The sequence below is a fragment of the Schistocerca piceifrons genome, chromosome 5, assembly GCF_021461385.2.
Source record: "Schistocerca piceifrons isolate TAMUIC-IGC-003096 chromosome 5, iqSchPice1.1, whole genome shotgun sequence".
In the NCBI taxonomy this organism is placed as follows: Eukaryota; Metazoa; Arthropoda; class Insecta; order Orthoptera; family Acrididae; genus Schistocerca; species Schistocerca piceifrons.
In genome coordinates, this window is record NC_060142.1 from 629,448,065 (window position 1) to 629,467,481 (window position 19,417).

General features: G+C 43.4%; 1 protein-coding gene across 1 annotated transcript in view; it reads right to left on the reverse strand.

Annotated features, from left to right (window-relative positions):
* Nucleotides 1-12,999, reverse strand: part of LOC124797879 (CD109 antigen) — an 855,659-nt gene extending 842,660 nt beyond the window's left edge. Inside the window, exon 1 of the mRNA XM_047260975.1 lies at nt 12,765-12,999. The gene's annotated coding sequence lies outside the window, so the exon portion shown is untranslated. The remainder of the gene's footprint in view (nt 1-12,764) is intronic.
* Nucleotides 13,000-19,417: the final 6,418 nt, after the last annotated feature.

Below are 19,417 nucleotides of genomic sequence, written 5' to 3' on the forward strand. Positions count from 1 at the left end.
TTATTATCTTGCGAATAACCATCGCTTCCAGCGTAGTACAAGGCATCATCATCATCATCATCATCATCATAAACTAAAGGCTATGCCTTGTCGATTTAGCCACGTCCCTCTCTCCATTGTCATCCTCTTCAATTCTTCATTAGATTTTATCCCCATATCTTCTTTGATGTTATTAAAATACGTTGCTCTTGGCCTGCTTCTTTATTTTTTCCCCTAAAACTTTTCCTTCAAATACATTCTTTAGTAACTGGTTGTGTCTCACTATGTGCCCTGTCATTTTTGATTTTCTTCTACCTACATAAAGTTCTGCTCTCATTCACTTCTCAAAAGACCTGTTCATTACTTTATCTACCTACCCAGCTTGTTTTCTTCTTCTTCTCCATATCCACATTTCCATTGCTTCCAGTCTCTTTTTCTCTGCCTTACCCAGAGTCCACGCTTCACATCCGTATGTTAAGACACTCCGGACAAAAGTTTTGACAAACTTTTTCCAACTTTCTAGGCTTATATGATTGTCTGTTAGTAAATTCCTTTTATTTTGGAAAGCTTGCTTTGCCAAGGCTATTCTTCTCTTTATATCTGTGATACATTTATTGTGCTCCCCAAATAACAGGAGTTCTCAACCTGCTCTAGATCATTATCTTGTTTAATATTAACTTTACGATTTTCTTTTGTCTTCCCTACTACCATAGTTTTTGTTTTCTTCTACAAGGCACAACCATAAATGTAAAAATGGTAGGGCCTTGCTCTGTTCGTCAGTGACATTCATAGCGTCGTGAACAAGACTTCCTGGTATTTAATATCTGAAAAAAAATGTCTCACACAAACATAAGTACTTTTTCAACGATAATTTTTCCAGCATGCTTTTTCTCCGCTTGCGGATGAATTTTTCAACAGAAGTCAATAATGTAGATAGTTTCCAGAACTAATTTTCCACTACGTAACTGAGTACGAGCTGTTTCCAAACTTTGTTGCACATTAAAAGTCTGTGAAGTGCCGGAATTCGAACATGGTCCCTTGCCTGCAGCGAGCAGCGAATGTGTTATTCTGACCCGACTCACTGCCCATCACCACAGCGTCGGTTATACCAATACATTTCTAAAGTTCACAGTTCTCATGTACAACTTGCTGAACTGTTTACACATCTGTTTCATGTGAAAACTGTTTCTCACTCACCACGGCGACAGATAAAGAAATTAACAGAAAAATCACTGGAGAGATAAAAGAAGATCTTACACGAGACCTCGACATTTGGGGAGCTTGCAGTTCTACCTGCTGAGAGGGACGTCGCAAATGGTAAAAAGCTTGCACTTCAAGCGAGAGGTGCCCGTCAGCCACAGCGCAAGCACACCGATTTAATTTTTCTATTCTAGCGTTCCAGGTGTCCGCCACTCGTGGTCTCACGGTAGCATTCTCGCTTCCCGAGCACGGGTTCCCGGGTTCGATTCCCAGCGGGGTCACGGATTATTCAGCTGCCCCGAGATGAATCTGTGTTGTGTCCATCATTCATCCCCATTACCGTCGGGGGAAGGCAACGGTGAAACACTTCCATTAGGACCCTGCCAAGTACGGCGGTGCGGGTCTTCCGCATAGTTCCCCTAGGTTCTGTCAGGAAGCATGGAATGTGTGTGAAATCTTATTGGACTTAACTGCTAAGGTCATCAGTCCCTGAGCTTACACACTACTTACCCTAAATTATCCTAAGGACAAACACACACACCCATGCCCGAGGGAGGACTCGAACCTCCGCCGTGACCAGCCACACAGTCCATGGCTGCAGCGCCTAAGACCGCTCGGCTAATCCCGGGCGGCAACAAGCATGGGACTTCACTTCGATTTCCATCGTTCCAGGGGCAAGTCTTAATCGCTCCTCCTTCATGACCTTCATGCCCAACTCGCCTCTGCGCGGGAATCGACTTGTCGTTGTGTCGTTCTGAAGTTCTGAAATTGCCAACATGTAACGTGTCGGAAGTGATGTTTCTACGGCAGGATCTAGAAATGAAATGTCGTGTGGCTAGGGCCTCCCGTCGGGTAGGCCGATCGTCTGGTGCAAGTCTTTTGAGTTGATGGCGATGAAATGATGATGATTATTAGGACAACACAACACCCAGTCCCTGAGCGGAGAAAACCTCCGACCCAGCTGGGAATCGAACCCGGGCCCCTTGGCATGACAGTCCGTCGCGCTGACCACTCAGCTATCGGGGCGGACAGGATTTATAAATGAAACGGAAAGACTGCAGCATACGTCCATCGTAGTACAAGGAACGGCCACAAATGTTAAAATCGTGGGGTCCCGCTCTGTTCGTCTATGACAGTCATAGCGTTGTGGTCGACGGCACTCAGGTCCACAACGTGTTCCTCGACTTTCCGAAGGCTTCCGATAAAGTTCTGAACTTTATGAGATGAGATCTTTCACAGGTTTAATGGCTTCCTTCCGAACATAATCAACACGTTCTTTATGGGACGGAATCGGCGTACGACGAAGTAATTCCAGCAGTACCCCATAGGGCCGTTAGTGTTTGCAATATATATGAAAAATCTGGTGGGTACCGTCGAGGCTCTTCACGGACGCTGATGCTGTCTACAGGACGGTTGCAACGCCCAAAGACCTGAGAAGCGCACGACTGCCTGCAGAGGACCAAAGCTAGTGCAATCACTGGCAAATAACGCGAACGCCCGGAAAAATGGAGTCAACTACTGTTCGATGGCACTACTGCTGGATATTCACTGGAAACAGTAACTACTGTAAAATTCTACGCGTAATTGTCCGGTATGACCGCTAAGTGGAATGACCACATATGAATTATAACAGATGTTGGAAAAGCTAACGTAAGTGGAAGAATCACAGAGAAACGTAATTCAGCCAAGAAAGAAGTCTCTTACTAAATACTTGTTCTATCGAATCTTTATGTCGGCTGTTGCAAAACCAATATAATACTTGGCACCTTCTGTCTCTATTCTTTTTATCCTTGCTTGAAAAATTACAATGCGCATCACTAATATTTGCACTTCTTGTCCTCTGTATGAAAACAGGCGATCATGAGTGATTTCCGTATGCTGAACTCCCATTCGATTTTAGTTTTTCTCCATCACGTGCAGTTTCTTCTGGATATCAATTTCTCCTCTGTTAGGACATATACAGGGTAATCACTTGCTAACGCAACCGCTTTCGCGGCGTGCAACCTGTCGGCGAGGCCGGCTGCTGGGCCCGTGGCCGGTTTCTCGCCTCAGTTGTTTCTAACACACACAACATAAAAAACTTTCAAGAAAAATGTAAATTACTTGCGAATATTACGCAAGGAGATGCTGGGACTCTCTTCGTTGTTCAAGCACTTCTGACTCCTGTTTACGATACTGATCATTATACTCTCCACTCCCCTCTGTGCAATGGCAGCAATTTCCTGACTAATGTTAGTCTTAAGTTCATCTACAGTGTGTACATATGATTTGTACATCTGATTTGGACACACTCCCTTTTAACGTCGCAGGGAGATTAAATAGGTGAAACGAGGCGGCCAATGTTGTTAGTGACAACTCTATCTTGAAACACGTCACGTCACGAATTTCCCATAGTGAAAAGGCCGCTGTATGTGCCGTCGCAGTGTCTTGCTGGAAGGTCGCGAAAGCACGTTGCCTCTGAGTTATTTCCAGTCCGAGCACTTCGCCCTCCAGCTTTATTGTTCAAGCCGCAAAATGTTTTCCACACATCTCTCAATGAACTGTTTCCGGGAACAGCATAGGATCTGTCATTCTCTCATCGCTGATATCGCAGCACACGCCTCGTGAATTACTGAACGAAGCGAAAATGAGCGTAAGGAAAGCAATTAGAAAATAGGTCATGACTTTAGAAGTAAAACTCTGTGAACCGATCTGAGTGCAAACCTTATGAGATTTTGGTTTTCCGTAAATTCAGTTAGAAGTTCGAAATCCTCCATTCATTCACTCAGTGACCATACTGGCACCGAAATGCAAGATAACAGGGACGAGGCCCGAAATATTTAATTCGGTCTTCCGAAACTGTTTCACCGCGGGAGATCTTAAGACGGTCGCTCCTTTCAACCACCGCATGAACGCCGAAAAGGCAGATACTGAGACAGCCGATCGTGGGACAGAAAAGAAAGTACGATCGGTTAGCAGTATAAAGTAGTCAGGACCAGATGAGATACCTGTAAGATTATACACACATTATGCGAAAGTGTATCGTAAATCGCTGGAGCAACGAAAGGCACCTGGCGACCACAATAAAACGTAAGTCACTCTCGTTTTCAAGAAAGGCCATAGGACGTTGACGTCAATCTGTTTTAGAATTATCAACCATTTTTTTTGCTCAAGAATTATGACGTTTTTGGAGAACGAAAATCACCTGTATAAAAATCAACATGGATTCCGCTGACAGCGGTCTCGAGAAACTCAGCACTTTCCATTTCCGCAATATTTGTGATGCAAGTTTTACATACTGGCACAATATCGTTCCCGCGAATTCTAAGATAATATAAAAATCTCTTCAATTGTTCCTCAGACTAGCCCCGAAATACAAGAAGCGAGCAGGGGAGTTCAGTTTATGTATTTACGGAAAGAAGATTTAATAAAACATATTTTAATTTACTTACTGATGTGATAACAACTTATATTTTATGTTTGTATGCAATAATGTTCAAACGGCAAAAGACATTTTTATGTGATGTAATAACAAACTGACAAGTTTCACATTTTTTTACTTTACTCGTACTGTGAAAGCTTGCTTTTTTTCCCAGTTTCATGATTCTAGGTCAGCGGGAAGCACCCTATTGTTCCGATTTTACAGAATGATACAGGGAACGCCGAAAGTGTCCTGATGATTCCATGGGGGGCGCCAACGGGGAGGTGACCATGAGGAAAAAAATTAATAACTAACGAAAGGATAACGTTCTTCGAGTCTGGGCATGCAACGTCAGAAGTTTGTTTGAACGTGATAGGGCGGATCTAAATTCTAAAAAGAGAAATGCAAGGGCTTAATGTAGATGTAGCACGCTTCAGTGAAGTGAAATAGAAAGAAGACAAGGATTTGTGGTCAGATGAGTATAGGGTAATACCAACAGCTGCAGAAAATTGTGTAACTGAAGCGGGATTCGTTATGAATACGAAGGTAGGGCAGAGTGAGTTACAGCGAACCGTTCAGTGTTAGGGCTGTTCTCGTCAGAATCGGCAGGAAACCAACACCGGCAAGACTTCAGGTACACATGCCGACATCACAAGCAGAAGATGAAAAAATAGAGAAAGTATATTAGGATGTTGAACGGGCAATTCATTACGTAAAGGGAGATAAAAATCTAATACTCATGGGGGATTGGTATCCGGTTGTAGGGAGGAGGAGGAGGAGGAGAAAGGGTTACAGAAGAACACGGGTTTGGTAGTTGGAGCGAGAGAGGAGAAATACTAATTAAGTTCTGCAATAAATTTCAGCTAGTGATAGCGAATACGCTGGTCAGGAATCACAAGAGGAGGAGGTATACTTGGAAAATGATCGGAGATACTGGAAGATTCCAGTTACATTACATCATGGACAGGCAGGTATTCCGAAATCAGGTAATGAGTTGTAAGACGTACTCAGGCGCAGATACTGTCTCAGATCAGAAGTTAGTAATAATTAAGAGTAGGCTGAAGTTTAAGAGACTATTCTGGAAGAATCAGTGAGCAAAAAAGAGGGGCACGAAGTATTAAGGAATGAAGAGACACGTTTGAAGTTCTCTGAGCCCATAGATGATGCAATAATGAAAATAGATCATAGGCAGTTCAGTTGAGGAGCAATGGACAGCTTTAGAAAGGTCAATAACAGAAGTTGGAAAGAAAAACATACGTACAAGGAAGGAACTATGGGTAAAGGAAGAAACACTTCAGTTGATCGACGAAAGAGCGAAATACAAAATGTTCAGGAAATTCAGGAATACTGACGAACAAGTCACTTAGGAATGAAATAAATAGGAAGCGCTGGAAAGCTAAGGCGAAATCGCTGCATGAAAAAGCGAAGAAATAGAAAGAAAGACGATAGTCGGAAGGACTGTCTCAGCATATAGGAAAGTCAAAACAACCTTCGATGAAATTAAAAGCAAGGGCACTAACATTAAGAGTGCACTGCACTGGGAATTCCACTGTTAAATGCAGAGGAGAGAGCGGATAGATGGAGACAGTACACTGAAGGCCTCTATGAGGGGGAGGACAGAAGAAGAAACAGGAGTCGACAGGAAAGAGATAGGGGGTCCATTATTAGAATCAGAATTTAGAAGAGCTTTGGAGACTTAAGATCAAATAAGGCAGAAGGGATGGATACCATTCCATCGGAATTTCTGAAGTCGTTTGGTGGCGGAAGAGGGGGGGGGGGGGGGAGAGGTGGGAGCGGAGTGGCAACAAAACGACTAGAGGCTTAGTGTGTTACGAGACTGGCGATATACCATCAGACTTTTGGAAAAACATCATTCACACAATTCGGAAAACAGCAAGAGCAGGCAACAGCTCATGTCTCCAAGCCGCTGACAAGAATAGCACACAGAACACTGGAAAAGATGATTGACGATCTGATAGACTATAGGTTGGCTTTAGGAAAGGTAATGGCACCAGAGAGGCAGATCTGACGTTGCGGTTGATAAGGGAAACACGGGAAAACAAAAGAAAAAAAAACACGTTCATAGAATCTATAGACCTGGAAAAAGCGTTCGACAGTGTAAAATGGTGCTAGATGTTCGCCATTCTCAAATAGGGTAAGCTGGAGGGAAAAATGGGCGGTATACAATACGTACAAGAATAAAGAGGGAACAATAAAGCTGGAGGGCGAAGTGCTCGGACTGGAAATAATAGAAGACAGGGCTGTAGTCTTTCGCCCCCATTGTCCAATCTACACATCGAAGAAGCAATGGTGGAAACAGAACAAAGGTTCAACAGTGGGGTTAAAGTTCAGGGTGAAAGAATATCAATGATAAGATTCGCTGATGACATCGATGTCCACAGTGAAAGAGAAGAAGAATTACATGATCTGCTGAATGGAATGAACTGTCTAGTGGGTACAAAATATGGATTGAGAGTAAATCCAAGAAAAACTAAAATAATGAGAAGTGTCAGAAATGAGAACAATGAGAAACTTTACATCAGAATTGGGGATCACGAAGTAGATGTGAAGGAATTCTGCTACCTCAGCAGTATCGTAACCCGTGATGGACGGAGCAAGGAGAACATAAGCAGACTAGCACTGGCAAAACGGGCATTCCTGGGAAAAGAAATTCTACTAGTATCAAACACAGGAATTTCCGAGAATGTACACAGGTAGTCAAACACGGTCTGTGGGAAAACTGGAACAGAAGAGAATCGAAACACTTGAATTTGGTGCTGCAAAGGAATGTTGAAATTAGGTGGACTGATAAGGTAAGCACTAAGGAGGTTCTCCGCAGAATCGGCGAGGAAAGGAATATATGGAAACCAGTGTTAAGTAGAAGGGGCAGGATGATAGGACATCTGTTAAGATATCACGGAATAACTTCCATGGTACTAGAGAGAGCTGTAGAGATAAGCACTTTAGAGGAAGACAGAGATTGGAATACACTGTAACGTTCGAAGTGTAGCTTTCTTTAATAAAAATGTGAAATGGCTCTGAGCACTATGAGACTTAACATCTGAGGCCATCAGTCCCCTAGAACTTAGAACTACTTAAACCTAACTAACCTAAGGACATCACACACACCCATGCCCAATGCAGGATTGGAACCTGCGACCGCAGCGTCCAGACTGAAGCGCCTAAAACCGCTCGGCCACCACGGCCGGCGAATAAAAATGTGAAATAATAAACTTTACGATTATGCTGAATGAAGTCTGATCTGTGGAATGAGTACAGAACTCGAACTGTCGTGTTGCGTGTTGTAACTGCAAGTGGTGTGCTTGCTTACGAATCGATTGGGACAACTCCCAATACCAATAAAGAAATGCAGTTACTGCACAATACATTCAGCCCCTTAGGCACTGAATCTTCTGGCCCTGTTCAAAACTGGTAACTTCGGTTCCTATGCACATAACAAATAAATTGTCTTACCTCTAGAGTAGCAAAGGTGGAACGCGACAGATTCTGGTCTCTCTTAAAAAAAAAAAAAAAAAAATTAAAAAAAGAATGTAAATGCTAACTACAGGCTCAGCAGTGGGCAATGCTAGTAGCCATAATACTTGAAATGCACATGAAATTAATTTGGCTGATAAACGAGAACATTTAAGAAAATCCAACTTCTTTAAGAAATATATGACCTGGACTGGGAGGCGGTACTGATTATGGTGAATTACTAACACTCACTTCTTTTTAGCAAAATTATATTGCAAGTTAAGTTGGCTTTTCAAAAACATCTGACAGTTGAAGTTACATTACTCACAACTGATTCACAAACAATGAGATTTAAACAGCAAGTATTATATAACTTCATCAATCCAACATAAATGTAAATCATCAAATTACACATAGCCCTGTTAACAAATCTTAAAAGCATTACAAAAATGAAATATCTAACGAGCCTTTTTTTTTCAAAACCGTTTACGTACATTCTGGGGTTACTCAACAATTACAAATTATCAGCCAACTCATCTATACTAACGCGATGACAAAAGCAGAAACCACAATTATTTAACATGTTTACCTTATTTCCATGAAGACGTCTGCTTCCATGTTCAACAATATTGACATACCTACATTAATCTAACTCTTGGTGGCTTCACACAGCACACCACAAAAACTCCATCGTCTTTCCCTCACAGACAGCTCTCTCAACACTAGCTGCGTAGTATCTTTGGCTCTGCGATCGCGCACTGTCAGCGATCCGTATTATCAAGCCTATCAGAGACATTCATCGTTATAGTATACTAGTTTCATTTTAATTTATCAATATTCTTATCTTATTCTGGTGCCACATACAAGTGTGCCCCAGTATACTCCTTTCAACATCCGTCGAATAATTGAGGACGTAGATTGCAAGCGCTACTCTGAGAAGACGTTGGCGCAGGAGAGGAATTCGTGGCGGACCGCATCAAACAAGCCAGAATACTGATGACTCTTCAAACAGCACACAGAGGCTTACCGAGACTGTCTCTTCCCAACCGCCTTTCGCGAGTGGAACAGGGACGGGGGGAATCTGTTAGTGGTAGCAGAGAGTACTCTCCGCTACACACTGTTGGGGGTTTGCGGAGTATGGCGCGGATGTAGATGAGAAGTGGAGACACACTATTGACTCCTCGAAATCAAGTTTACAGGCAGTCCTCCTCCATAATGGTAATAAATATGCTTCACTTCCAGTCGGATACTCGCTTAACAAGAACTGGACTTACGAAACTACGCAAGACTTGATCATTTTCTTACACTATGATATGTATAACTGGAAACTGTGTGTAGACCTGAAAGTAAGTGCTATGGGCTGGCATGCAACCGGAGTACACGAAGTACTGCTCCTTTCTGCGCTAGTGGAACAGTCGCAACAAGGAAGGACATCAGGTACGTAAAGAGTGGCCTACTCAAACGCCTGTGTAAAATGAGTGTGTTAGCAAACCCTGAAGATGTATATCGTCTACGGCTGCCTTTAAAATTATGTTAATGGAGATATTTATAAAAGCGCTGGGCAGAAAAAAAGAGGCAACTCTTGCACACCTGAAGACAAAGTTACCCAATGTCAGCGGTGCAAAGATTAGAGGGGAGAGGCTGTGTATTTATTGGCCCCCAAATACGACAGCTTATGCAAGATACAAGTTTCATCCACTCGTTAAGTGAGGCTGATGAAGGTGCATGACATGCGTTCAAGTCAGCGAGTACGCACTTTCACGGAAATCACAAATGGCTATAAAGAGGCTGTGAATAACATAATATGTTTCCAGGGAACGAAGTGTCATGTCACCAAAGCCACATTTCCTTCACGGCCATCTTGAATTATTCCATCAGAACTTCACGGATACTAGTGATGAACAAGAGGAACGTTTCCACAGAGGCATTGTAGTAATGGAAATGAGGTTTGTAGGGCGGTGCAACTGCAATATGTCGGCAGAATATTGTTGGTCCCTAGTTAGACACACTGCAGAATACGAATACGTAAGAAAACTTCGAAAATGTCCTCCTAAACTTATCCTTGGATGAAATATTTGTTTTTCCAAGGTTTCAAAATTATCTACTATTCTAACAATGAAACTCTTACTTTTGGAATACCGTACGCGATATGAAATTTTTATTCCCACCTCCTACCTCCTTATAACCATGACAAGTGAAAAACTGTAGTTTTATACGGAGGGCAGACAGAAGCGTTAAGCGTTAAAATGAATTGTACACTGTTCTTTGTGTCAACTGTTGTTTAAGCAATATAATTTAGACAGCGCATCTTGTCTCTGTTTTTTATGCATCTCACTAATGTTTACACTTCTAGATAAAAACCAGAAAATAACCTAGATGTAGGGTCACGTCATCTGAGGGAGAGAAGCTTTTGTTGCTGTGAGATCCTAGTCCGCGTCTGGGACTATGATAACCTACACAATAGTGTAGCAGATGGGGCGGTTGCAGCCCTTGATCCTTGCTCACTCGTGAACAGCAACGGCTATGGCATTCTATAAATGCAAATTCTTTCCTGTCTTCTTAATATCAGTCCTCTTAAAGCTCGCACGAGGTTAAATTCCACTTTTACTTATTTAAAGCTGCAACTCTGTTAAAATACTAAGAACCACATAAGCTATGTTACGCACATGTGCAATTCAATATTTAAAAACTACGAACTGTCTTATTCACTTGGTGGCACGTCAAATGCCGACAGCAAGTAGAATGAAATAAAGTAATTTTTTTTACATATACTGAATCAGTACTTACCTCTTATAACCGAAAATTACTGATGAGTAGCTCTCACTTTTATAATGTTCATTTAAGTCGTTGCTGGTTTTATCATCAGACGACGTGGACTATTCAAACCTCATCAAATGTGGGGACAATAAAGTACAGACAGGAGATGCATAACCGTTAAACCGTCGATTTCAGCGTACAGCACCATAAAAATTTCGAAAGTAGACACGAAGTGCTTTTCCATTTTTGCACACCACGTAAGAAATTAATACGTTGCTCGTTTGACACTGACACCACACGTCTGCAGCATTGCATTCCATTCACGCAACAGATACTTTCTACTAAGAATACTCAACAGCTATTCCTGTTTACATAGATTAGTCTATTATGCGCAGCTGAAAACAAAATGCCACGATCATTTACTTACATATTTATTTTATTGTCACGCAGTCTTGAGTCAACCAAATCCCATTACTTTAAGGCGTACAGTGATCTTTAGTGTGTAAATTCTAACATATATTCATGAAATAACTTTTGATACAAGTCTGACTGGCAGAATGAAACATCGATGGCTTCGAACAAAACATGTAAAGCAAAATAATGTTTCTTGGCTCCTTAGGTAAGACAGTTTGTACACATCTAGATACCCTGGATAAAAATTATCTAACATACTGAGTCTTTCTGAGTATTTATTCCTTAATGAGAGAGGCAAGTTATAGCTCAATCGCGAGCGACAAGTTAATTCTAACTTGCTTACTCTTACGTTACACGAAAATACTTTTATATAATGCACAACTACCAAAACCTCTGGTTGACATTAAATTTAAAAGTACCCTATCATTCATACATGACAACATTTACCTCTGGACACAGAAATAAAGGAGTCAACAGGTCTCACCCCTCGCGATTATTTCTTGTGCTCTTTACGCTGCATATCAAGTCATATGACAATAACGGGAAATTGGCCTGCTTGGGTACTAGCTCATTCCTTGTTTGTGCATGTGGTTTGGATGGTTGAAACCGTGAGCTACAATACAAACTTTGATTTTGATGGTTAATATGTAACCTGCATGTTGCTTACGTGCATAAAAATACATCTACATTATTGGATTTAGCGCTGCAATTGCAACCTAATTTTTAAGATTTGTTTGTTTCCTCTCAATCCCACCATCGGTATCGTTTCTTCGGAACGCTTTTTTTTTAATCTCATCGTAACAGCAAATTTCTAACCGTTCGGAAACCAATTAAAGCAGACTGGTGGTTTGATTTCATGCAACCCTCTTGCCGTTACGTCTGCCAAGTAATGATTACCACATGAATCATTTCTATTTCTCTACCCCCCCCCCCTTTACCTCATCATAAGCTGTACGCTTCAATTGAAGACCTTGAAAGATGCCGAAGTACTCTCCTTCGTTATGCAACAAATTTTACAATGATTCTGACTGTAAAGAATTTTCTGGGTAACGTTTAACAAGATACTGCCTGTATTGCTGTCACGATTTGGTTAATTCTATATTCTGCAAAAATATTTGCACTATTTCGGGTTACAATAGCTCCCCATCAAAACGCAATGAGTGATCTTTATCTCCAGACAACAGTTAAATAATTGGTGGTGTGGCGCAACTTTCAAAAAGTTCGTCACTGATCATGCGCCGAAGCATTGAAATCTCCAAAGGCGAACTGTCTCGGGTTTCATCACAACATTCATGTAACACACCATTCTACTGACAAACTAACCGGGACACTTGTTAGCTTCAATGACACCCAACCGAATCCTTTTTATTTTGTAGAATAAACCGAGATTTTTTATGAAAGCAACTGCGTTTTATGGAACTCAATTAGGACCGTAACTTCCAGTTATAGTACGACAAATATTAGGCGATACACAGGAGAATAAAGGGGATCTAATGTCAGAGTCAAATATAGACGCGGTCAACGCCCAGCGCTCAGTTACCTGTGTTCCGTTGTGAAGTTCCTGCAGCTAGCCAGCCACTCCTTAGATGTTGCAATGTTTCTTTTTCCTTTTCACAGTAAATAAAACGGACACTTAAAGTATTTGACGCACTTGCGTAACGACTAAACGGACGTTTACCGTATCACTTCAACACAATAACTTCATTTCTTGCACTTGTATTCTCTTTTTGTTAAAACTTGTACCACTTCGAATTTAACACCACGCAACACACCGCCATACAATCCCACGCTGTGTTGGCAGAGCCATCTAGCGGTGGAATTCCAATTCTTGCGGCGGCGCGAGTCTTGCTGACAAAAGACTATCAAGGAAACATGCAGCGGTCAAGCGGAGCCAGTCCGTTATTTCGCGCTATCAATTTCGCACAAAGCGGAAGATTTTGGCCATTCTCTATTATAGGACTCACTTAAAATGCTTTTGTCTATTGTAAAGTACCGTAACTAGCACGACAACTCCAGATCAGAAATACACTGACGACATAGGAGTACGGAAAAGTCTCAGCGGAATGGACTGTAGCGAAAGAAACTTGATATTGCATTTGCAGTGCTGCAGATAGAATAATGAAACAACTCAATGGCATAATTGTAGCACCGTAGATTGAATAATGAAAGGTTAATTGCGGATGTTGCCAAGGCTTCTGATAATTTTAAATTTGTCTTAAAATTACGGAACTAAAACTGGCACACTACGTAGAAGAGCAAATTCAGTTTGTTTCGGACCTAAGTAATGTGAAGAAACACGCGTAATTAAAGTGGCTACAAAATAAAAGAAGATTCGACGTAGTAAATATAACAGTGAATTCAAATACAGCCTCGTGTCCCAATGATTAACGAAGGTAGTGGATGAGGAAGATAGCGCGAACTTTTAAAAGAAAAGAGGATCATGGAATCATCCGGACAAATAAAACAATATAGTTCGAATATTTGTTTGTACTCAGATCAACGTCTTGCATCTTGCAACGTTACTGTCCGATTGAAGTAGCAGACACTGGTAATACTGTAGTTTCAAACCTCATTGTGCACTTGTGATACGCTTATGTGTACAGAAAATCATGAAAAACTTATTTTTTACTGCTTAGAGACAAAAATTACATCGCAGGAATGTTGGTAAAACAGAGCCCTTTATAGGATAACTCTGTTGTCCATCCGTCCGTCCGTCAGTCTGTCTCTCTGTTGAAAGCACTTTTCCTCAGGAACGTATACACTTACAAGTTGGCAAGTAGTGAAGTCGACGGCCCCCAGGCGGTGTATAAAAAACGAAGGTGAGTCAAATGAAAACCTTAAATTTGTAATAACAAATCGAAATTTCGCGCCGTTATCCTGTAAGTTGGTAAGCTGGGTACAAACAGCGTGCAGAATGGCCTGTAGGTGGCAGCATAGAGCAGATGCACACATGCCGCTGCAGTATCAGTATGAAGATGGCCACCCCACTTGCGACTTGCGCCAGGGAAGAACAGCGTTCTGTTATTCGGTTTTTACGTAGTGAAGGTGTGAAACCTATTGAAATTCATCGACGAATTAAGCTTCAGTGCGGTGATGCATGTTTGTCACAGCAGAAAGTCTACGAATGGAGTAGAAAGTTTGCAAATGGTGTGACTTCAGTGGAAGATGCTCCTCGTCCAGGTCGGGCACAACTAGTTGTGACTCCTCAGAAAGTTGCAGCAGTTGAAGCCATAGTGAAGGAAAACCGCCGCGTGACATTGAATGACACTGCAATATGTTTACAAATTAGTCATGGGTCAGCACACCACATTGTGCATGATGTGTTCCAGTTTCACTGTGTCTGCAAGATGTGTGCCACGGCAGCTGACTCCTGAAATGAGAGAACGACGTGTTGATGCTTGTGAAGAACTTCGGCGCTTTGAACGAGAAGGTGATGGCTTCCTTGCAAGAATCGTTACTGGGGACGAAACCTGGGTTCACTTCCACCAACCGGAAACGAAGAGAGCGAGCAAGGAATGGCGCCATTCCTCATCACCCAAGCCAAAGAAGTTTCGAACAGAACCATCAGCAGGGAAGGTTATTCTGGCTCTCTTTTGGGACGACAAATGCGTCATTTTGGAGCATTACATGCCTAGAGGGACCACTGTCACCAGTGCATCATACACAGATCTCCAAAAAAATCATCTGCGGCCTGCAATCAAATCAAAGCGACGTGGATTGCTGTCAGCAGGTGTCCTTTTGCGACATGACATTGCAAGGGTCAGTCTGTACAACAGTTGCAACAATCACAGACCTGCATTTTGAGTGTCTCGCTCATTCACCATACTCACCAGACCTTGCCCCAAGTGATTTCCAAATGTTTGGACCACTCAAAGACGCAATGGGAGGAAAGAAGTTCCGTTCTGATGAAGAGGTACGCCACGCGGTGCATGAGTGGTTGCGTGGACTACTAAAAGAATTTTTTCCTAAAGCAATTTCTGCACTTTGTAAGCGCTGGAGGACTTGCATTGAGCGTGGGGGAGATTATGTTGAAAAGTGATACAGCTTTGTACCACTTCTGCACAGTAAATAATATTTAAAAACAATATTTAAGGTCCAGAATGCGATTTTCACTCTGCAGCGGAGTGTGCGCTGATATGAAACTTACTGGCAGATTAAAACTGTGTGCTGGGCCGAGACTCGAACTCGGGACCTTTGCCTTTCGCGGGCAAGTGCTCTACCACCTGAGCTACCCAAGCCAGGAAGTTTCATATCAGCGCACACTCCGCTGCAGAGTGAAAATCTCATTCTGGAAACATCCCCCTGGCTGTTGCTAAGCCATGTCTCCGCAATGTCCTTTCTTTCAAGAGTGTTAGTTCCGCAAGGTTAGCAGGAGAACTTCTGTAAAGTTTGGAAGGTAGGAGACGAGGTACTGGCAGAAGTAAAGCTGTGAGGACGGGGCGTGAGTCGTACATGGGTAGCTCAGTTGGTAGAGCACTTGTCCGCGAAAGGCAAAGGTCCCGAGTTCGAGTTTCAGTATTTAAGGTTGTCATTTGACTCACCCTCGTAGAAGCTTCTAAGTCAACTGCAGTAAAAAGATACGGCCATTTATTCTTTGACACTCGAAAACTCACTCATCAAAACATACTCTGAAGAGCCAAAGAAACTGGTACACCTGCCTAATATAGTGTTCGGCCCCTGCGAGCATGAAGAAGTGCCGCAACATGACGTGGCATGGATTCGACTAATGTCTGAAGTAGTTCCGGAGGGAATTGACGCCATGAATCCTGCAGGGCTGTCCATAAATCCGTAAGAGTACAAGGGGGTGGAGATCTCTTCTGAACAGCATACTGCAAGGCATCCCAGATATGCTCAACAGTGTTCATGTCTGGGGAGTTTGGTGGCCAGCGGAAGTGTTTAAACTCAGAAACGTGTTCCCGGAGCTACTCTGCAGCAATTCTTGACGTGTGGGGCGTCGGGTTGTCCCGCTGGAGTTGCCCAAGCCCGTCGTAATGCACAATGGATATGAATGGATTCAGGTGATCAGACAGGATTCCTACGTTCGTGTCACCTGTCAAAGTCGTATCTAGACGTATCAGAGGCCCCATATCACTCCAGCTGCACACCTCTCACACCATCACAGAGCCTCCACCATCTTGAGCAGTTCCCTGCTGACATGCAGGCTCCATTGATTCATGAGGTTGCCTCCATACCCGTACACGTCCATCCGCTCGATACAATCTGAAACGAGACTCGTCTGACCAGACCAGGCAACATGTTTCCAGTCATCAACAGTCCAATGTCGGTGTTGAAGAGCCCAGGCGAGGCGTAAAGCTTTGTGTCATGCAGTCATCAAGGATACACGAGTGGACCTTCGGCTCCGAAAGCCCATATCGATGATGTTTCGTTGAATGGTTCGCACGCTGACACTTTTTGATGGCCCAGCACTGAAATCTGCAGCAATCTGCGGAAGGGTTCCTCATCAGTCGTCGTTGGTCCCGTTCTTGCAGGATCTTCTTCCGGCCCCAGGGATGTCGGAGATTTGAAGTTTTACCGGATTCCTTATAATCACGGTAGACTCGTGATATGGCCGTACGGGAAAATCCTCACTTGATCGCTGCGTAGGAGATGCTGTGTCCCATCGTTTGAGCGCCGACTATAACACCACGTTCAAACTCTTTTAAATCTTGATACCCGCCATTGCAACAGCAGTAACCGATCTAACAACTGTGCGCCGGCTGAGGTGGCCCAGCGGTTCTAGGCGCTACAGTCTGGAACCGCGTGACCGCTACGGTCGCAGGTTGGAATCCTGCCTCGGGCATGGATGTGTGTGATGTCCTTAGGTTAGTTAGGTTTAATTACTTCTAGGTTCTAGGGGACTGGTGACCTCAGAAGTTAAGTCCCATAGTGCTCAGAGCCATTTGAACCATTTGAACAACTGCGCCAGACCCTTGTTGTCTTACCTAGCCGTTGGTGAACGCAGCGCTCTGTTTTTGAATACGCATGCATCGTTGCGCAAGATTGGAAGCCGTATAACATTAACTCACAACTACAGACTGCACTCAGAACGGCAGAGCCTTGGCTGGTGAAATGGCGTCGACAAGTGCGAAGCCGTTCTGTTCACTAGAAGACCGAAACTACTGCGCAAACATCAGCACTGCAACCCAATAACACTAGATGCACGCTCAATACGTTTCCGCGAGCAGGTCAAATACCTCGGTGTCTGGCTGGACCGGAAACTACTCTTGGAGTACCACATTCAACAAAGCAAACGCGAGGCTCAAACAACTCTACCCTATGCTTAACAGGCGTAGCACACTCAATAGGAGGGTGTCTAGGTCCATGTACATGACACTTATTCGACCCCTGATGACATCTGGGGATACGCTGCGCCCACACGCCTGCGCCGTCTGCAGCTCATACAGAACAAAGTACTCAGAATCATAAACAACGCTCCGCGCTACACAAGCACCGCAGACCTTCACCGGGAATATCGGCTAGATACCATCTTGCAGGTTTTCCAAAAACTCTCTACACGACTGTACAGTAACACGAGACACTCGCGTAACCCGTTTCTCCTTTCCGGGTAACTACGACCACAACCATAGGTGGAAACATAATAGACCAAAGACACTATTGGCAAGAAACTAAACATCTATGGTCCATAGCACGCTAACACGACAGTATTGGCGAGACCCTGCAACACAGATACTACTGGTAACCCCAGATGCTCGACCCGCCGAAAAACAGGCAGTCGTAGGGAAACCGTACTATGCACAGCAACACACACCCCCTACACTGTGAGCCGATCTATGACCGATCGCACACTAATGTATGACGACCTTGAACTGTTACAGGGACGTAGCAACTGCAGCAAGCCCTACAACGAGCACCCGCAACGACAAAGGTAACGAAGCACGATACCTCTCACTGACATAACCACACCTTGCATGCACTGTCGCAGCTAGCAAGCCGCTCCTGCCCTTACTACCCGTCCTACTGTCGCAGAGGTTTTTCTCCCTTGGCGCTGGCCTTACCACTTTCTTTTCCTCTGCCCTTACAACCGCTACCCTTCGATCGCTTTCGTCCACTTTCTATCTCCTGATGGACCATGTTAATGAGTAATCTTACCCAGACGCATGGACAGCGTCCCAGCCCGCATCCTGTTATACGGAGGTGAGAGTAGAACTTTTGGTTTGGTCACCACGTTGGTGTGGGCTTGGAGGGGCCCCATCCTTTAAAGCCTGCAACAGTTTCTTTGGCGCTTCAGTGTATAAGCTACTTTCTGATGCCTTGTTGTTGTTGTTGTGGTCCTCAGTCCTGAGACTGGTTGCTGTGCAAGTTTCTTCATCTCCCAGTACCTACTGCAGCCTACATCCTTCTGAATCTGCTTAGTGTATTCATCTCTGGGTCTCCCTCTGCGATTTTTACCCTCCACGCTGCCTCCAGTACTAAATTGGTGATCCCTCGATGCCTCAGAACATGTCCTACCAACCGATCCCTTCTTCTGGTCAAGTTGTGCCACAAACTCCTCTTCTCCCCAATTCTATTCAATACCTCCCCATTAGTTATGTGATCTACCCATCTAATCTTCAGCATTCTTCTGTAGCACCACATTTCGAAAGCTTCTATTCTCTTCTTGTCTAAACTATTTATCGTCCATGTTTCACTTCCATGCATGGCTACACTCCATACAAATACTTTCAGAAAGGACTTCCTGACAATTAAATCTATACTCGATGTTAACAAATTTCTCTTCTTCAGAAACGCTTTCCTTGCCATTGCCAGTCTACATTTTATATCCTCTCTACTTCGACCATCATCAGTTATTTTGCTCCCCAAATAGCAAAACTCCTTTACTACTTTAAGTGTCGCATTTCCTAATCTAATTCCCTCAGCATCACCCGCCTTAACTCGACTACATTCGATTATCCTTGTTTTGCTTTTGTTGATATTCATCTTATATCCTCCTTTCAAGACACTGTCCATTCCGTTCAACTGCTCTTCCAAGTCCTTTGCTGTCTCTGACAATTACAATGTCATCGGCGAACCTCAAAGTTTTTAATTCTTCTCCATGGATTTTAATACCTATTGCGAACTTTTCTTTTGTTTCCTTTACTGCTTGCTCAATATACCGATAGAATAGCATCGGGGAGAGGCTACAACCCTGTTTCATTCCCTTAACAACCACTGCTTCCCTTTCATGTCCCTCGA